At 44.4% G+C, this 21,427-nt stretch overlaps 1 protein-coding gene across 4 annotated transcripts in view; it reads right to left on the bottom strand.

Annotated features, from left to right (window-relative positions):
• The window catches only part of spsb1 (splA/ryanodine receptor domain and SOCS box containing 1), a 107,211-nt gene extending 88,122 nt beyond the window's left edge, over nt 1–19,089 (bottom strand). For 2 of the 4 annotated variants that reach the window (XM_085967363.1, XM_085967361.1), the window contains exon 1: nt 18,947–19,089. The gene's annotated coding sequence lies outside the window, so the exon portion shown is untranslated. The remainder of the gene's footprint in view (nt 1–18,946) is intronic. The other 2 variants (XM_085967360.1, XM_085967359.1) reach the window with 1 other exon arrangement.
• Between the last annotated feature and the right edge of the window lie 2,338 nt (nt 19,090–21,427).

Below are 21,427 nucleotides of genomic sequence, written 5' to 3'. Positions count from 1 at the left end.
GCTAACAAGGTAAAGGACTATACAATAAATGGTAGGACACGGAGAAGTGTAGAAGAGAAAGTATCCACAGATCCCTGAAAAGGTAGCAGGACAAGTAGATAAGATGGTTAAGAAAGCATGCAAGATATGTTCCTTTATTAGCCGAGGCACAGAATACAAGAGCAGGGAGGTTATACTTGAACTGCATAAAACACTAGCTAGGCCACAGCTAGAGTATTGTGTACAGTTCTGGTCACCACATTACAAGAAAGATATATGATTGCACTAGAGTACAGAAGAGGAGATTTACAAGGACATAGCCAAAATTCTCCAGTCCTGGCAATGAAGGAAAGATTGGAGAGACTGGGGTTGTTTTCTTTGGAACAGAGGAGGCTGAGGGGAGACCAAATTGGAGGTGTATAAAATTATGAGGGGCTGAGATAGAGTGGCTAGGAAGGACCTATTTCCCTTAGCAGAGAGGTCAATAACCAGGGGGCACAGATTGAAAAGTAATTGGTAGGATTAGAGAAGAGTCAAGGAGATATTTTTCCCCACCCAGAGGGTGGTGGGGGTCTAGAACTCACTGCCTGAAAGGGTGGTAGAGGCCAAAACCCTCACCACATTTAAAAAGTACTTGGGTATGCACTGGAAGTGCCGTAACCTACAGGGCTACGGACCAAGAGCTGGAAAGAGGGATTAGGCTGGAGAGTTCTTCTTTCGGCCGGCACAGACACGATGGGCCGAATGGCCTCCTGTGTCGTAAATTTCTATGATTCTATATGTTTCTCTCTTCACAGATGCTGCCTGACCTGCGGAGTATTTCAAGCATTTTCGATTTATATTTCAGATTTCCAGCATCCACATTATTTTGCCTTTATACTATTTAATATACTTGAACAGGGTCCCTCAACTGACCTCTTTCTAACATGTAAAAAAAAAAGCTCAATCTTGCTAAACTTTCCACCTAGCTCATGCCCTTGACACTTGGGATCAGTCGCTCAATTTCAAATGCAAGTCTAAGGAATGTGCATGTATAATTCTGTTTTGCAGTCACTCTCTTGCATGATCAAAAGCAACCTTGCTGTGCCATTCATTCAATACTACTACTTTCACATCTTAGAAGCATAAGCCAGCTTCATTCTGAATACAGTATGAAAATAAAATTAGCAGATGCTGTAAATAGACAGCTGATGGATTCGGACGAGAAAGCAGTTTGACACTGGCGATTGTTCATCACTTCTGAAACACAAACAATATAAACTAAAGGATACAATTCTAAAAAGGGGGTGTATAAAGAGAAACTTAGGGGGTGTATGTGCGCAAATCGTTGAAGGTGGCAGGGCAGGTTGAGAAAGTGGTTAAAAAAAAAAACAACACACAGGATCCTGGGCTTCATAAATAGAGGCAGAGAGTACAAAAGCAAGGTAATGATGAACCTTTATAAACACTGGTTCGGCCTCAACTGGGGTATTGTGTCCAATTCTGGGCACCGCACTTTAGGAAGGATGTGAAGGCCTTAGAGAGGGTGCAGAAAAGATTTACAAGAATGGCTCCAGGGATGAGGGACTTCAGTTACATGGATAGAATGGAGAAGCTGGGGTTGTTCTCCTTGGAGCAGAGAAGGTTGAGAGGAGATTTGATAGAGGTGTTCAAAATCATGATGGGGTCGAGACAGAGTAGAGAGAGAGAAAAATTTCCCATTGGCGGAAGGGTCGAGAACCAGAGGACACAGATTTAAGGTGATTGGCAGAAGAACCAAAAAGGTGACATGAGGTTTACGCAGCGAGTGGTTAGGATCTGGAATTCACTGCCTGAAAAGGAAGGGTGGTGGAGGCAAACTCAATCGTGGCTTTCAAAAAAGGAATTAGATAAGTACCTGAAGGAAAAAAATTGCAGGGCTACAGGGAAAAGGCAGGGGAGTGGGACTAGCTGAGGTGCTCTTGCAGAGAGCCGGCACGGGCTCGACGGGCCGAATGGCCTCCTTCTGTGCTGTAACCATTCGATGATTCATTCTATGATTGCAAAAAAAAATACCCACAAACTAGAACAAAGCACGAGGCCACACTTTGTTGATTCTGAAAATTCTTTCAGAATGAATAGAAGTTAAGAGTGAACATTTGTTTTCTTTCAAAAATCAGCAGTAGAAATTTAGCAGATCTGCAAGCTAATTTCTTGCAGAACTGAACCTTATGAAAACCAGTCAGCTTTATTGCTTCCCTTCAAAAAGCGGTTCTAGTAAGTGAGCTTTGCACAACATAGAAATTGCAGTGAACGATTACCGAGAAAGAGAATTGGTCACGCACCAACCCACACAAGGCTTCAGACCACTCTTAAGTGGAAGGCTTTATCCCCTTGAAGGGGTTTTGAGCCACAGGAGCCAGGCACCCTCAAGTATCTCACCAAGCCGCCAATCTTCACGCCAGAGCCTCAACAGCAAGTACTGGCAGGCAAGGCGACAGGCATCACAGACAAGCTGGATCCTGTCTGTACTAAATGTCCACAGGCAGACAGGCATCAGTGGACAGTGAGCAAGGGTTCCAGGATAGGAAATCTGAAACAGTGTCAGCTATAGTCATACATTAAAATGAAAAGTTTATCAACCTAAAAAAAGTGAAACATACTGCCACAAAATAAAAAACTAGAATCTCAAGTCAGTCAGATCTCCAGAAGCCTCAAAATGGGCAATTTCCCTCGCCAACACAGATCAATCGTCACAACCCTACCACCACCAACTAATTCCATGCAGAGACTGGGGCGTTCGACTGTTCGCAGGATGTGTATTGGTTGCCCATCCCTCATTGTTTTGGAGCAAGAGGACAAGAGCCTAGCACAGGTTAGACCAGGTAGCAGTGGTAGGTATCCTTCCCTGAAGAACATTAGTGAACTAGTTGGGCTTCTATGGTGCCAACCTTCAAATAAGCAAATTTTGCAGTTTCACAACTTGCCATGCATCCCCTGCAAGGTTTAGCTGCTCAAATGTCTTGCCTAATGCAGTCCTGGTTTTATTATAAAACTGTCATTACCAACAGAATGACTGGAGGACCACTGAAGGGAGACAAGCATCCCTCAACAAATCTGGAACAATTCAGTGTGTTGGAATCATGGACTTTAAAGTTGAGACCATCCATTTACCAGCTGCTTCCCCTTCCCCACACCCTTTCCCACCAAGCCAAACCTCCCTCCAGCTCTGGTGCCAACCCCCCCCCCCGCACTATTATCTCCAGGGACCCCCCTAGTGATATATCCTTGGCCCCCTCCTCTACATGCTGCTCCTTGGTGACATTTAAAAAAATTAATGCACAGGATGTGGGTGTCACTGGCAAGGCCAGCATTTATTGCCCATCCCCAATTGCCCTCGAGAAGGTGGTGGCGAGCCTCCTTCTTGAACCGCTGCAGTCCATACGTGAAGGTATTCCCACAGTGCTTGGGGAGGGTGTTCCAGGATTTTGATCCAGTGACGATGAAGGAACGGCAATACATTTCAAAGTCAGGATGACTGGCAAGGGAACTTTGAGTTGGTGGTGTTCCTCAAACATTGGCAAGACTAAAGTCATCATCTTTGGCCCCCACCACAAACTTCACAATCCTTCCCACCAAATTCTATTCCGGCCACTGACTAAACCAGATGGTTTACAAACTCTGCAACAAATACAACCCAGAGCACAGTTTCTGACCCCACATCCTCTCCATCACAAAGACTCCCTACTTCCACTTCTGTAACATTGCCTGCCTCAACCATTGAAATAAAGAATAGATTTGCCTTCCAAAGCTAGGCTTTATTAACTTTAAAATCAGCAGCATATCTTTCCACATCCAGTCCCAACTAAGCTAGAAAAGGACTGAATTTAAGGTAGCCACAACACATCATGTGATCATCAACTACCAATGAGATTACAACACATATCCCAAGGCAGTTAACAAACAACGAATCACAATACTTTTACTAATCAAGGAATAATCACCACAACCATCTACTGCTGAAAGCCTTCATCCTCACTTTTATTATCTCCAAACCCAACTATATCAAGGCTATCCTGGCCAGCCTCCCATCCTTCATCAACTGGAGCTTATTCAAAACTCTGCTGCCCATATCAATCTTCCCAAACATCTCCTTTTGGCTCAGCGCTGGTATTTTTCCCCTTGCACTTCTGGATGTTTTTGCTACAATACATTTTCTTCTCCGAATTCTTTATATATCTTCCCCCAGGGCCAAAGTTTCCCCAAAAAAAGGGCCACTCTACTACACCATCAACTGAAAAAGTGCTTCGGAATTTTGAATTGGCACTCCGATACAAGTATTACACAATGATCTGTTGAGAACTTCTAGCAGCTTTTGCCCAGAAAGTAAGTTTCTTTTCTGGAGAAAGTAACGAGCTAAAAAGTCAGTTACTTTCCTGCAGAGGGAGAGATGGGCAGAAAGCGAGAGAGTGTCTGCAATGCCAAGCAGAGGCAGCAAGATTCTTGTGGGGATAGAATGTCAGAAGGGGCAGAGAGTGCAAAGTTGTTCAGGTGACTGGCTGACCAACACAACCAGATTGGAAAATCAGAACAAATTATCTAACACTTGGGAGTGGAAGAAAACTTTTCCGCAAAGCCAGTCAAGTTAAAATAGTTCACTACCAAGTTCTGTTAATTTAGCAAAAGGAAATGCAGTAGACAACAATGGTTAAAATCGCTGATGGCCAATGACAAAAAAGTCAGACTATATTAAAAATAAACACAAGTGGATGCAACATGTTATTTTCAGGCTCTGCTATATCAAATATTTTTGCTTCAAAATAAAAACTTCTAACTGGGACCACAGTGCTGGGAGCTCTTTGCTGCATCACCCCAAAAGACTCATGCTGGGGGGAGGGGGGGGAAAAAGAGCCACGGTTGCCACTACTGTCCAGAGCAACCATCGTTCACATGAACCTCCACTGCAAGCAGCAGGCGGCTATATAACTGGGCACAAAAGCCAAGACTACCAATGACGCCACCTGTACAGTCTGTGCTTATTAAACAAGTCTAGTGTACCTAATACAGACACACACTTCCTGAAATAATACAATTACAGGAAGAGTAGAAGGGAAGAAGAAGGTGACAAAACCTGCAAGACGACAACATAGTTGCCAGGAGTTACAGCCCCAACACTATTAAGAGCTGTTATTTTTGTGATGGAGCCAAAAATACATGCCAAATGCAAAAAAAGACATTTCAGAATCTGAACACAAAGATGACTAAATGACCCCATTTAGTTATATAATATTCATCTACAGGCAAACTAGAGTCCCACAAAAGGGCTCTCCTACAAAGCCCAATCAGCCATTCAAGTAACCCATGTATTGCCAAGACAAGTGCAATTTTCACAAGACTAGAAGGATCATCATTCATACCCACAGTTCCCAATATTGCAAATAGAGCCAGGCCAGGGGGGAGCGAGTGAAAGAAAAAAAAATGAAAAGGGAGTGTGGCGGGTCAAAATACACTCCTGCAGAACGCAAGCCACATACATCACCTCAACTGCCAAAAAACACAAAAATGTTAATCTTCATCCACAAGATGAGCGTCATCTTAAACTTGAGCTTATTTAAACAGCAACTCTACCGCCCGACTTCAGTCCTGGCTCCCCATTGCCTAGTTTCAATCTCCAAGTTTAAAACCAAGAGCCTGGACTGAAGCTGGAAATATAGGTCATTTAAACCTCACAAGCCAACAGTTGATTGAATGTCTTTGGAACCCCATGTTCTTTATAGAATTTGCTCCAGTACATTAGCTGCAGGAATGAAGCCTTGGTAGAGACTAGAAATCACCACTTTGCTCGCCCGAACTACCAATCTGCTAAACAAGGCCAAAGCAATCATCCCCTGTAAAAGTGAAAATGCACGGTGACAATTTATGTTGGGCAATACTTAGTTACACCTCAAATTGCCCTCACGAATACTGCATCCTAATGTTTGAAAGCGCAATTGCTCCCTACGAATGAGCCACATTTCAAAGTTCTGAATCCCAAGAGCAGGAGTGGGAGCTTTTCCAAAGTTCAAATGAACTTTTAAAATTTTAGGTCTACCTTCTCCAGTTCAAATGGAGTCAGTCGTTCCCTTGAGTGGTGTGGGTAACTTACTTATCTATGGGCGTCAACTCACACTGCCATGTCTATTTGTACGAGAGCATAACTCCGATGTAAAAATAGCATCCCTGTGAGATCTAGACTGGATACTAGTGTACTTTGCATATGTATTTCTTCAATAGCAAACCAAGTTACCACTAGATGAAGTAAGGCTCGATACAAATTAAGCCGCTTTATCTCAGTATGAACAGATGTTCAGCAAACAGTACAACTTGCCTTCTCAATTAAATACAATGAACACACCAGGCGACATCACTTCAGTGGCTGATCTTAACTTGGGCAGAATGATGCCTCCTGCGGTTTGTCCTGCAGCCCAGGGCAGTATGTCCGATCCCTGCAGTCTCCAGTCCTTTTTCTGACCCTACCTTTTGCTGTGCGACTGTTTATACAACAAAGAGGCAGAGATTAACACATTGAGTGAAAGGTGCTTTCCTCCCCCCCCACACCCCACACAAGATTGCCTGGCCGAGCTAACAAATTGATTGTTTAGACTCTCTGGGAACCAACTTCCAATTTGCACATTAACCACTCGTCATCTAGGAGCCCTCTCGCACCCCGACCTTCGGAGAATACACTTTTGCTTAAAGAAAACAAAATTAAATGCAAAATAACAGAAAATGCTGGAAAAACTCAGCAGGCCAGGCAACATCCGTGGAGAGAAAATAGAGTCAACGTTTTGGGTCGAAACCCTTTGTCAAGACGGATGTTGCCTGACCTGCTGAGTTTTTCCAGCATTTTCTGTTATTATTTTGGATTTCCAGCATCTGCAGTATTTTGCTATCGAATTATTAAATGCAACTCATTTTTCAAATCCTCTGTGGAAGGGGTCAGAACATCCTGAAACATAGCATTAAAGAATTACACACATCCACCACCACACTTGTGGCAACATTACCAAGGACTCCATTAGCTTTCATACTTTTGCTTTACTATGACAAGATAATGGCCCATGGATCAAAAGGAAAAATTATCGCCAGCATCATTACCAGTGATTCACAGCACCACAACATTCTTCAGCTTTGACAAGCCACTCCAATTTCCTGTTGGAAGAATTGATTTCAAGATAGCATAGCCCCTTCCAAGACACACCAACTCCCACATGTCATCATCTTCTTAGGCAGTCCCTCGGAACCGAGGATGACTTGCGTTTGCACAACAGCGGCTCGCCTTTCTCCAAAAAAAAGGCGATCAGGTGGTTTCATCTCACTGAAGCGGTTATAAATAAAAACCGTACTGGCCAGGTCAATCATTGAAGGAGTACAGTGATGATCAAGTAGGTTGCAGAGTGCTGCCAATGGGCTCGATTCTTCATTGCTGTGATTCAACAAACCACTGACAGTCATTGCACAACTATTCACACTAGTTCAAAGTTCTTCAAATTGTTCTTTGCAGGAAAAATATTCCAGCTCTGATTGCTATAGCCAATGCACAACAACAGATGGAAAGTGATGCAAATTACATTACACAATTATCGGGCAACTGATCCGACGAGGGGATTGAGCGCTCTTGTGCAAGACAGAGACAGGCAGAAAAATAACATACCAACTACCTGTAACTGCTATTATACAATTTGAAGTTACTGGTGCAAAAAGACAGGCATGAAACTGAAGAGGCCTTTGTTCTATAAAAGCAATGACCAAGCAATAAAAATCTATTCTAAAAATAACCTGTCAGCTTCAATTTCATCACTTTCCATATAGAGACATGCAAGCTTACCCACAACTCACTGCACAGCTTGTAAAAGGCAATACATCTTAACTGGAATACAGCTAAATAGCTGTTCTATTGCTTCGGTAGTGCAGGCTGCAACAAAAACCACTAACAAAAAACCACTAACTTGTAGCTTGCTGCAGTTTTATGTCATCAAAATGGAGGAGAACATGGGTTAAATTCCAGCCATGTACATTAAAGACACAAGTCAAAAAAAGTCAGATGAGGAAACTGCATCAGCCAAATTTACCATACAATATTGAATAAAGAAATACTCATTTCCTCCTCTCCGATGACTCGCACAGTAAGCGCCCTGTCCATTGTAGAAGCAAGCTGAACAATCCAGGGGCACCGCAAGTGTCCCCCATAGCATTACAATTAACAAAAAACATGACAGGGTTCTTGCTCCTGGTGGCCGTCCAATGACTCCAGCTGGAAGGTTCATGCATGTCGAAGCCACCGGAAAGCAGGATGCATTTTGGCAGCGAGTCTCTCCATGCCACTGCATTAAAGTAAACTTGTGAAGAACCAGAATATTTTCTGGAATGGTCATCCCAGCATATTGGAGAGGAAAAAGGTAAAGAAAGAAACCTCAATGTAAATAGTGCTGTGGGGATCAGTAGTTTTGAAAGTTTTATTCAGTAGATTTGGGCAGAGTTGCAAATTTGATTACAATTGAGCTCGATATTTGATGCAGACACCAGGAAATCTTTCTAAAAGCCACTAAATTTGAATGCTTCAAGCTTAACTAAAGAGCCAGTGTAGTGTTAGCAATCATTTAATGGCAAGCAGTCAATGGTAAATGGAAGAAGCACAGCTTTCAGAATGTCAGTATTTCCCCCAAGCAAGACTGTTAAAAAAGTGTCATCTTCAAATGTTTAGCAAGTTTTGCTTCCTGAAGCAACGAGGATTAGGTTTGCTTATGTAGCCTCAAGTCATCTCTACCGCAACAATCTGACTGTGACTGGTAAAAGACCCTAGACCCAAGAACAAGTGGAAACAAAGCATCTGCTACCATATTGAAAGTTCAGATATCAGCTTTAACTGTCTGAGGAAGTGGTCATTCCATCTTAAATTAACAAAACCCTTGTGTCCGATTGTTGGGCTGCCCTACAGACATAAAGCTGCGAGACAATCAATCAGAGTTATGCCCACAGCCCTGCCCACACTGCAACAGCTCCTGAACGGTGGCCAACAAATTTAGGGAAATAACGTGAATAGGATTTAAGTGTCCTGGCAGCAAAAAGCATCTATCACAATACTTTACGTTCATCAACTGCACTAATGGATTTGCTCCAGTAGTTTCTCAGCTGTAGGACTGGTCATCTTGGGAGAATTGCAGCACTTAGTGGCAAAAATAGCTTTTAAAAGGATAGTCCCCGAAGTGATTAACAGAAGTTCCAAATCTTTGACAGGTTCACAGTATGGTATTGAAGAACGTGGAAGCGGAAAAATCTCTCTTAAAAACCCTCATAGCAAAATCAGAACTAATCATTTTTACAAGATTGAAAAACAGCCTGGTTTTAGAGAGGGACAAATCACATCCATTGGATTTAAAATCACCACCGCATTACTGGTTTGGTGTGGTCTTTCACACATGAAACCCCCAACTTCAGTCAAGCTTACATGGATGTGCTTCCCCTGAAAGGGGGTTGGTATCCCTCCCATCTGGTCACAGCAGGGCACCAGACCATCCACAGTCAGGAAACAATATGGCACTGCATATAGTGACACCAATATTCCCAGCCAGAGTGGAGATGATTGGATAATTCTCCCATCACTCACGCCTGGCAACCACACTGCTACAACATGATGGATTTTACACACCTCATCTGGGCCCTACTGCCAACTCATTGGCCAACAGTGGTGTCAATAGTCAATGGCATGTCATGAGAATCAGAGTAGATAGATGGTTTTTAAAATAAAACAACATTTATTCAGTTATCCTTCACTTTTGAAAACACCTCTAAATGCAAGTCTTCAACTGCTCATTCAAGGCGAAGGATCACATGCCAGAAGCACACACTCGGCACGGACTCGATGGGCCGAATAGCCTCCTTCTGTGCCGTTATGACTATGACTGATGACTAAATGATTCTCATGCAGTCCATGATTTCAGAAATGGGGCAATTCAAAATTTACCCCACACATTAGTTCTGCAACAGTCCACAATGTACTGGTTGTTGTGCGAACAGCAATTGAGATCTGGCAGTCCGCATAGGTTAGATAGCAGAATATCAAGTGCAGTCATAAATCAGGATGTAAAATCCAACTGAGAGATTCTTGGTTCTCTAAAATATACACGAGATTAATGCAGCAACTTCCAAGAATATCAGCACTAAAACAAGAGAGAAATGTGTGAAGCGAAATCCCAAGCTTCTATAAAAGCAGAACTCCCACGGCAAATTGGGCATTGTCATTTTGTAAGGATAGGAGCAGGAGTCGGCCATTCGGCCCCTTGAGCCTGCTCCGCCATTCAATGAGATCATGGCTGATCATCCAAGTTCAGTACCTGGTCCCTGCTTTCGCCCCATAGGAGTGCTGTACCACACATAGCACAATGTATTGTTCTGTTGCCAAGGTGGACCTGACTTTAAAATGTAATAGCCTTCATAGCGAGAAGGTTCGAGTACAGGAACAAGGATGTCTTGCTACAGTTGTACAGGGCCTTGGCGAGACCACATCTCGAGTATTGTGTGCAGTTTTGGTCACCTTATCTGAGGAAGGATGTTCTTGCCATGGAAGGAGCTCAGCGAAGATTCACCAGGCTGATACTTGGGATAGCAGGAATGACGTATGAGGAGAGATTGGCTCGATTGGGCTTGTACTCGCTGGAGTTTAGAAGAATGAATGAGAGGGGATCTCATTGAAACTTATAAAATTCTGGCAGGACTGGACAGACTAGATGCAGGAAGGATGTCCCTGATGGTCAGGGAGTCCAGAACCAGGGGTCACAGTCTAAGGATAAGGGGTAAGCCATTTAGGACAGAGAGGAGGAGGAATTTCTTCACCCAGAGAGTGGTGAACCTGTGGAATTCTCTACCACAGAAGGCAGTAGAGGCCAATTCATTAAATATATTCAAGAAGGAGTTGGATATATTTCTTAAGGCTAAAGGGATCAAGGGATATATGAGGAGAAAGCAGGGACCGGGTACTGAACTTGGATGATCAGCCATGATCGCATTGAATGGCGGAGCAGGCTGGAGGGGCCGAATAGCCTACTCCTATCTTCTATGTTTCTATGTAATTAGACAGACAGCGCCAGGACCAGCCACCAGCACCACATTGGAGTGTGTCTGATAACCGTGCTTCATCAGTCCCAAACGATGCCCCTCCACTCACTGCCTTTCTTCGGTCCTCAACTTCACACCAGGGGCACGAGCTTGCAGCTCCACTCTTGGCTGCACTCTCTAAACACGATTTACTATGTCAAGGCTGCTCAAAATCCATTGAAGCAATCACAGAAGGAAAGAGCTTCAAAAAAGGAAGCAAGTAAGCTGGCTGATCTGAAGGCCAACACGGATTCATAGCCAAAAGATAAAAAGCATTAATGCCGAGTAACACAGCTACTACAAAAAGACTACAGGGTGAGACATATCCCACAGATGTGATAAACAACCTCAGAACAGGCAAAACTCCTTTCATTTGTCATTTAAGTGATTGAAGCTATGCATCACCACAAGCCAGCACTGCCAGAGGACCTCTGCCCATCAAACACCTCCCAAACCACCATACTCTCCTACACCACCTACCCAACAGTCTCAAAGCAGCAGATAGATTGCCAGGCAGCTTCGTCCTATCCTAGCTTACTTTAGGACTTCCTTGGCTTGAGCTCTTTGTTGCTCCACTTCTAGTCTCCTGTGCCTCTCTTTCCTTTCATAATCTATGACAAAGCATCCAATTGCCTTGACCGGACCCTGCTTTCCAGCACTCCCTCCATAAACCCAGCTCCTGCCTTTAAACCCTTTCTCAAAACCCATTGTACTTTTGAACATCGATGTGCACTGTCCATTTCTCTTCTCTCTAAAAAAAAAAGGTATTTGTAATAGTCTTCAACATTAAAATTCTATATAATAATTTGTTGTTGCTGCTGCTGTTCAGGGAACTTAGACTTGGCTTGAAATTCCAACCTGCAATGATAGGCCCAAAACAGTGTCATGTGTCATGTCTTTTTTTTGGCCAAACAAGTGTGACATCTGGAGTGTGACAGACACGTTAAATTCTGCCAGTCACAAATCTGCACCACTGACCAAGTCAGATTTTCAGGCCTCCGGGTCATTGAAGTATTTATGGTGGACTTCCCAGGCTCTGTCGATGAGTCAGTTAGTAATGGAGGCAGCGATTTACAGTGGCAGGCCTTGGAGTTACGGGAAAGCTTTTTTTTTTGGCAGGGGGGAAATTCTGGCACAATGGTCAATACAAAAAAAATCGATTGGTCTGCCATCAAATGCACACGCGCTCTGGCATTTTAAATCTTAAACCCTCAACAACCCTTGCCTCCAGCATCGCCATGAACCAGATGATGCATTTCCATGTCATTTGAATACACCCACCTGCACATGGGTGTCATGATCGAATGTCACACATGACATCCAGCAGGGGTGGGAGTGTGGCAGAGCGCATCTTCAGAACTTTGCCAGTGCAGAAAATGGTAGAGGGAGGGCAGAAGATCCCAGCTAATGAGCTGAAGTTAAAAATTAAAGATTCAAATATCAATACAGACAATTGAAATTTACTAGGAAATTTTAAAATTAGTCAGGAGCGAAATACAGTTCAATATCAAAGCACAAATGGTTTAGTTTCAAAAAGCACGGCATAAAACCCATTAATTATAAAATACCTTTTGGCAGAAGAAATATTTACTAGTGTAATTGAGTAGTCAATAGATTTGCGTTGACTGCATGAGTAATACCATAAGCTCATTAGACTGGAGTCCTGCGGTGTCAGTTACATTCACGCAAGTGACCAATAGCTTTATGTATATAACAACCAGACCAAAAGAGACACCGACTTGCAGTGCTACACCTTAGTAACTGAAGAAAGCTTTGCCCTCATGCATTAGTATTTTGGAAAAGTATTATTGGAACCAAACACACACCACTTCATGACTAACAACATTCCTTAGACCTGCCTTTACTGGTAATGTACTTGCAGCACATGATGCAATATGGTATTAAATCATTTGTAGGCGTCTGGATCACAGGTGTACAAATACAAGTTTTAAAAATCAGCTAACGAAAACAGAGTTAAATTCAAACGTTTACTTGCACTGAAACACACATTTCAGAGGGTGACCAGGTATTAAAAAGGAGGGCCACGGCAATTTGACCAGGATTATGGAATGAATCAACCAGCTTCATTTATTGTGGTGCCACAATGACTAATTCACCCTGCAGGCCAGCCATTGCTTATTGTAAAAGCTGCTACCTCCCAGCACAAACTGACAACTAGATGATCAGAGTTCTCGCTGGTTCTGTTCTCCTTTCACCTCCACTCCCCGACCTTCAGGAAAACAAACTGGCATTATTAAAGTCATTGGCAGACACCCCAGTCCATTATAGCTGTAGCATGAAATCTCTTCCAACCCCACCCCAGAATCTCCTGTAGTGAAGCGGCATGTTAAGACACTATTCTGTATGAAATCTACCATTTAGCCCCACCCACAAGTCAATCTAGATCTTAAAGGCTTCAATTCCAACTCAGTGCTTAGTAATAGGTTAAGCTGCTTTGCATTATATATAGCAGCTACTTATGCAGATTCTGCATACTTTCATACAACTAAAAGGATTAATATAGTTTTTCTTTTTTTAAAAAAAGCTTCAGATGTGTGACTGAAAGACCGTGCTCAAATACTGCTACTTTTCCATAGTAATTATTATTTTAAAATTACTTGGCCTCTTCCAATTATTGCCATGAGTATCATTTTGGAACCAGGTCTTCAGACAGCACAAATGCAGAGAATTTTTTTTTTTTTTTTTTTAAATCCAACTGCTTTGGAGTGTATGCTACATTTGCCTTACTCCCAAACTTCAGTGACAGCCCCGTAAATGTAAATGAGGTCACAGAGCCGCCGAGAGAGGGGTTCCCGCCCCGCCCCCAAAAGGCCCTATGCTACCAGAGGCAGTAACTCGACCAGAAGCAGTCACAGGCAGGCAAAGGGCTCAGCCCATCCACACACACCAGCAACACAGTCACCTGCACGTACTGTCCCCAAACAGGTACAAGATCCTGGGCCAGAAAAGAGGACGTCATAATTAAGTTGTACATTCAGGCTCGCTTTAATTTGAACTGGTTCTGTATAACATGTGGCTAGGAAGAGTGGATCTATTTCCCTTAGCAGAGAGGTCAGTAACCAGGGAGCGTAGATTTAAAGTAATTGGTAGAGGATTAGAGGGGAGTAGAGAAGAAATGTTTTCACCCAGGTGGTGGTGGGGGTCTGGAACTCACTGCCTGAAAGGGTGGTAGAGGCAGAAACTCTCAAATCGCATTTAAAAAATACTTGGATATGCACTTGAAGTGCCATAACCTACAGGGCTACGGGCCAAAAGCTGGAAAGTGGGATTAGGCTGGATAGTGCTTTTTCTGCCAGCAGTCAGGATGGGCCGAATGGCCTCCTCCTGTGCTGTAAATTTCTATTATCAGTTTGGGCCAAAATCAAGACACAGCAGATTTGAATAAATACACAGACATGCAGAATAGACTTGACCACCAATGGCTTCTAGGCTATATTCTGTTTTCAAACTATGCCAGCAACACTCAGTTATTTTTGGCTTCCTCAAAGTCCAATTTACTTGGTACCTCCTTCCTCAAATGGGCACCCACCACATGCCAGCAGATCACTGCAACAAGCATGGCGCAGGCTATTTTATTTTTCCTTTCGGGTGGATGGTGGTAAATTGGCCAGTTATACATGACCTCAAACTGTACCAGTTTCAATTTTGCCCATTTCTAAATCTGGTTAAATAAACAGGTCATGCCACAGAGAGAAAGGAGACCAACATTCTGGGTGTAAACCTGCAATAGGAGGGAACAAGCGGTTGCATGTTTCCAGTTTGCTCTTTAGCTCCAGCTAGATTTTCCCTCATCTAGTATTCCACAAGGAATCAAAGAAAATAAAATGTCTTATTGCCATCAGCCTCACCCACCACCAGACTGCTCCTACGCCTTCTTTAGGAGTCAGCCCTGGCTCAGTTGGCAGCACTCTGACCAGAGTCAAAAAGGTTGTGGGTTCACAGTCCCACTTGAGACTCGAGTACAAAAAACATTAGGCGGACGCTCCAGTGCAGTATTGAGGGAATGCTGCACTGTCAGAGGTGCCGTCTTTTGGGCGTGACGTTAAGCCAAAGCCCCATCTGCTCGCTCAAGTGGGCATAAAAGATTCCATTGTACTCTTTCCTAAGAGGAGCAGGAGAGTTCTCCCGGTGTCCTGGCCAAAATTAACCCCTTTGGTCCTCATTACAATCGCAGTTTGTGGGAGCTTGCTGTGCTCAAATTGGCTGCCACGTTTCCTACATTACAGCAGTGACCACACTTCAAAAAGCGCTTTTGGGGCACCCAAAGGTCGTATATAAATGCAACATGCACTGTTTTAGTCAGGTGTTCATTCCAGTAGGAAATACCACACACACACACCATTCAATAACCGAGACAGTAAAGCACTCAATGATCGTAAAAACTCCTCTGCTTTTGATGTTACCATTCTAAACACACAGAAAAGGTGAAAGTACATATGCACCTACGGTGTGAATATGAGCACTGCCCAAGTGTCTATCACACATTTACTAATCAGAAATGCAATTTACCATGGCTAGATGCCCAATTCCTCACATGGAGCAAGTGGACAATACTAGCCAAAAACATGCTTTCTTATGAGTTCAGCCAAAACATTATTTTTAAAGATATGAAAACCGATTTGGTATCAAGAGTAAAACTAGCCAGCCCACTAAGCTGTTTGCATATGATCTAATAGGAATTACTAGAACAAAAAAAAAGTGAAAAAGATACCACACTGACAACAGAATGTATGTAGGTTATGACTATATTTCTTAAGGCTAAAGGGATCAAGGAATATGGGGAAAAAGCAGGGACAGGGTATTGAATTTGGATGAGAAGCCATGATCTCATTGAATTGCGGAACAGGCTCAAGGGGCCGAATGGCCGACTCCTGTTCCTATGTAGCCAGATATATTACAGGTTAAACAGAGCCACAAGTTACTGAAATCAATACAATAGAAATCAGTCCACAAAAGGTTAATACAACTTTCAAGAACTTGAATACAATATGCAATAGGATTTTTGGATCAGTCCGGTGTGTCCTTTGATCAACCCTCCAGCTGTGACGTATGTGGGTAATGCAAATCCTCGTTCATGCATAGGAGTCTGGATCTGCTGCTGGAACTAAAAATGAAGCAAACAACCTGAGCTGTGATTAATGCCATGAATGTTTCTTGTGTTGCATATCCAGTTTCTTGATGCAAAGATAGTCAACAGATCCCACACCATGCGAGGGATCCCGCACTGAGGGAAAGTGTTAAGATCTGGACGCTCACCATTTCCTCCACACAATTCCCTGGCCTATTCCTCTGCTCATCAATCCACACGTCCATTTCAAAACAAGTTGCTGTGGCCGCCAAGTAACTTTCTGACTTATAAAGAAAGCCCGATTTAGGACAGATGTTTCCTACTGCAGTACATACACTGTCAAGGTCCAATTGTGCAGCCAATTCTACATATTGGTTGTCAAGAGAAAAGGCGTACACCTGGAGACACAGCTAGCCGAAACTAATTTTAAAAAAAAAGCAGATTTGCTCCAATGATCCAACATCACTAAATAATAAAACAGAATTCTCCCATACCCTGGTCTTGGGGGGCCAGAGACCAACCATACCCTGGTCTTGGGGGGCCAGAGACCAACCATACCCTGGTCTTGGGGGGCCAGAGACCAACCATACCCTGGTCTTGGGGGGGCCAGAGACCAACCATACCCTGGTCTTGGGGGGCCAGAGACCAACCATACCCTGGTCTTGGGGGGGCCAGAGACCAACCATACCCTGGTCTTGGGGGGCCAGAGACCAACCATACCCTGGTCTTGGGGGGCCAGAGACCAACCATACACATGGCCTTGGAAATGTCATTATTTGGACACCAACTTCCAGTCCTCCCAAATTTAAACAAAACAGGGAAGGGCAAACATAATCCTTTCTGAAGTGTTTGAAGTTGCATTTTTTGCACCCTTGTAAAGTGTTTTTTGCACCCTTGTAAAGTGTTTTTTGGTGTGCCAATGTAAAAGCAGCAGTATAAGAGAAAGGCTTGCATTTATATAGCACTTTTCACAACCACCGGACTTTAAGCCAATCAAATACTTTTGGAGTGTAGTCACGGTGTAATGTAGGATACACGGCAGCCAAATTGCACACAGCAAGCTCCCACAAACAGCAATGTGATAATGGCCAGATAATCTGTTTTAGTGATGTTGATTGAGGGATAAATATTAGTCCAGGACACCAGGAATAACTCCCCTGCTCTTGTTTGAATAGTACCATGGGATCTTTTACGTCCACCTGAGGGGGGGGGGGGGGGGCGCAGACGGGGCCTCAGTTTAACATCTCATCCGAAAGATGGATGGGTGGAGTGCTGTTATATGTGGAGCATTGGAATAAATGCAACAAGTTGTGCTCCAATATAAACAAATTATTCCCTATTGTGCACCCCCTTAAGGAACTTGTAAGCACCCATTGCATGTGTGTGGGTGGGGGGGGGGGGGGGGGGGGGGAAGAAAGAGTAATTTGGTAAACAAAAAAGAGCCAGTACAGATGACTCAAAAACATAGCAGGTCTGCTGTCGATACATGTACAAATACAATAGATCAAGTACTGCCAGTGCATAAATTGCGTGCAGTCATCCAAAAGCACAGGACAAAAGGCAACAAAGGAAACTCTACACATTGTCAGCAAGCACCACCCTCTGCCCCAGAGGGCAAATATACCTGGATATAATGGCCTAGATTGATCACCCTCGCCCAGTTGCCATGTTAGTTAAAATGTACCAGAAAATATAATTATGCAATTCAAAAAGTTGGATAACTACAGAGCACTAATTTCATCACGGAATGCACATCAAAACTGATGGTGAATGTAGAATATGTCTGCAATCCCAGCAGTCACGAACTGAATAAGGGACACCAACTCCATAATGCCTTCCCACACTTTTCCTTCCTCTCCCCCTGGTCCTCTGCAGTTGCACTATTTTTAGCAGCACTGGAAGATCCAAGCAGTTGCAGATTGCCAAAAATACACATCAATTGCAGAGTTTAAAAAAACACACACGCCTTAGAAGTTCAGACTAGAGAGAGAGAGAGAGATATAGGTTTACATGTTCTAAACAGAAAACAGCCGCAAAACTACTGACAAGAACTGCCGCGAAGACGATGCTCGGACACATTTTGAAAAGGGACCCAGGAATGCAGAGTGTGTTGTCACGTTAACCTGGGATTGTAGCTCAACACGGTGTAAAAAGTGGGGGTTCAAATGGCAAGAGCTGAGCTTTGGGAAGAGGCTGAGAGGAGTGAAGTGGACTCCACTCTCCCCGCCAGCCGGCCGCGCAAACTCGCTCAATAACAACATTTAAAAAAAGCAGAGACTTGTCTTAAACTCATTCTACACTCGGTGGGGTTGCCAGGTGACAGAAAAAATAATAAACTGCGACGTCTCTCGGAGAATTTCTCAGCTTCAGAAGGACAGCCGATATTCCGGGTCACAAGTTCATCTACCTTTAAAACTCAAGCTGGCGATCAATTTTTTAAAAAGGGAGCGAGTTCACTTCATAAAGATTCTTTCGAAGTTTGAGGAAAACTTATTTTTAAATTTAAAAAAATATTAAATATTTTTTTAAAATCATGAAGTGGGGTGATAATGCGCCACTAGCCAGCCCGGGGAAATAAAGCTCCAAACAACCAGGCTGCAAAGTTGTTTTAAAATGGGGGTTTTAAACTGCTTTAGAGAAAAAGACAAGAGTTTCGGCAGCTACTTGATGGGAGAAGCTTCGCAAATGGACACACGGAGTTTGGATACATTGTCGGCAACAGCCGCCGCACAATCCCCACACTGCAGATACAATGTTGCAAAGAGACACATTTCCACAAAGAGTTACCTGGCGAAGATTCCAAGCGCCTGGCTTCCACTCACACAGCTTCCCCAGCGCAGCCCCGACACCGAGTACCAGCTATGGCGACAAAACTATCTCCTCACCATCCCCCCCCACCAAACAACCAGCAACTCCACCGGCTTTTATCCGCCGTCATATAACTGGGCTCGCCAGAGAGAGCCCGTAAAACACCCAGTAAACCCGCCCCATAAAAACAGCCCCGGCCCGTAAAACACCCAGTAAACCCGCCCTTCACAAACAGCCCCAGCCCGTAAAACACCCAGTAAACCCACCCCATAAAAACAGCCCTGGCCCATAAAACACCCAGTAAACCCGCCCCTTACAAACAGACCCAGCCCATAAAACACCCAGTAAACCCGCCCCTCACAAACAGCCCCGGCCCATAAAACACGCAGTAAACCCGCCCCTTAAAAACAGGCCCGGCCCATAAAACACCCAGTAAACCCGCCCCTCACAAACAGGCCCTGTCTGTAAAACACCCAGTAAACCCGCCCCTTACAAACAGTCCCAGCCCGTAAAACACCCAGTAAACCCGCCCCTCACAAACAGCCCCGGCCCGTAAAACACCCAGTAAACCCGCCCCTTAAAAACAGCCCCGGCCGGTAAAACACCCAGTAAACCCACCCCTCACAAACAGGCCCGGCCTGTAAAACACCCAGTAAACCCGCCCCTTAAAAACAGGCCCAGCACGTAAAACACCCAGTAAACTCACCCATTACAAACAGCCCCGGCCTGTAAAACACCCAGTAAACCCGCCCCCTAAAAACAGGCCCAGCCCGTAAAACACCCAGTAAACCCGCCCTTCACAAACAGCCCCAGCCTGTAAAACACCCAGTAAACCCGCCCCTTAAAAACAGCCCCGGCCCGTAAATCACGCAGTAAACCTGCCCCTTAAAAACAGGCCCGGCCCGTAAAACACCCAGTAAACCCGCCCCTCACAAACAGCCCCGGCCCGTAAACCACCCAGTAAACCCGCCCCTTAAAAACAGGCCCGGCCCGTAAAACACCCAGTAAACCCGCCCCTTAAAAACAGCCCCGGCCCAGTAAACCCGCCCCTTAAAAACAGGCCCTGTCCGTAAAACACCCAGTAAACCCGCCCCGTACAAACAGCCCTGGCCCGTAAAACACCCAGTAAACCCGCCCCTTAAAAACAGCCCCGGCCCGTAAAACACCCAGTAAAGCCGCCCCTTAAAAAAAGGCCCGGCCCGTAAAACACCCAGTAAACCCACCCCTCACAAACAGGCCCGGCCCGTAAAACACCCAGTAAACCCACCCCTCACAAACAGCCCCGGCCCGTAAAACACCCAGTAAACCCACCCCTCACAAACAGCCGCGGCCCGTAATACATCCAGTAAACCCGCCCCTTACAAACAGGCCCTGTCTGTAAAACACCCAGTAAACCCACCCTTTAAAAACAGTCCCAGCCCGTAAAACACGCCCCTTAAAAACAGGCCCGGCCCGTAAAACACCCAGTAAACCCACCCCTTAAAAACAGCCCCGGCCCGTTAAACACCCAGTAAACCCACCCCTTAAAAACAGCCCAGCCTATAAAACACCCAGCCCGTATTTGTAGAATCATAGAATCGTTACAGCACAGAAGGAGGCCATTCGGCCCGTCGAGCCCGTGCCGGCTCTCTGCAAGAGCACTTCAGCTAGTCCCCCTCCCCTGCCCTTTCCCCGTAGCCCTGCAAATTTTTTTCCTTTAGGTACTTATCCAATTCCCTTTTGAAAGCCACGACTGAATATGCCTCCACCACCCTTTCAGGCAGTGCATTCCAGGTCATAACCACTCGCTGCGTAAAAAAGTTATTCCTCATGTCACCTTTGGTTCTTTTTCCAATCACCTTAAATCTCTGTCCTCTGGTTCTCGGCCCTTCCACTAATGGGAACAGTTTCTCTCTATCTACTCTGTCCAGACCCCTCATGATTTTGAACACCTCTATCACATCTCCTCTCAATCTTCTCTGCTCTAAGGAGAACAACACCAGCTTCTCCAGTCTATCCACGTAACTGAAGTCCCTCATTCCTGGAATCATCCTCGTAAATCTTTTCTGCACCCACTCTAAGGCCTCTCTAAGGTATTACACCCAGTAAACCCACAGCTCAAACATTCCAGTCAGCCTGCACCCTATTACACAGTCAATATTCCACTTGCCTTTGATTATATTACAGCAAAACTATTCTATGCCTTAATTATTTCAGCAACTTTGCTTAAAAAAAAAGGTGAACTCATATCTACATTGCTCCAACAATTGACCCTAATGTTGCTAACTCCTCCACAACAAGGATCTGAAAAATATCTCCCAGGAGATACGTAACATAAGTGAAAGAAATAATCCATATTTCATACACTCGAGTAGCTCCCAGAAATATAAACTGGAATAGCAGAGGATTAAGATGTGGGACTTGATATCCTGAAACTGAATTTTGGTAAACTTTCAACTGAATAGGTTGGGAAGGACCAGG

The sequence above is a fragment of the Somniosus microcephalus genome, chromosome 25 (assembly GCF_052327205.1).
Source record: "Somniosus microcephalus isolate GS21.2 chromosome 25, FLI_Smic_1.0, whole genome shotgun sequence".
Lineage (NCBI taxonomy): Eukaryota > Metazoa > Chordata > Chondrichthyes > Squaliformes > Somniosidae > Somniosus > Somniosus microcephalus.
Note: the sequence above shows the minus strand (reverse complement) of the source record. Positions and strands in the feature narration are given on the sequence as shown.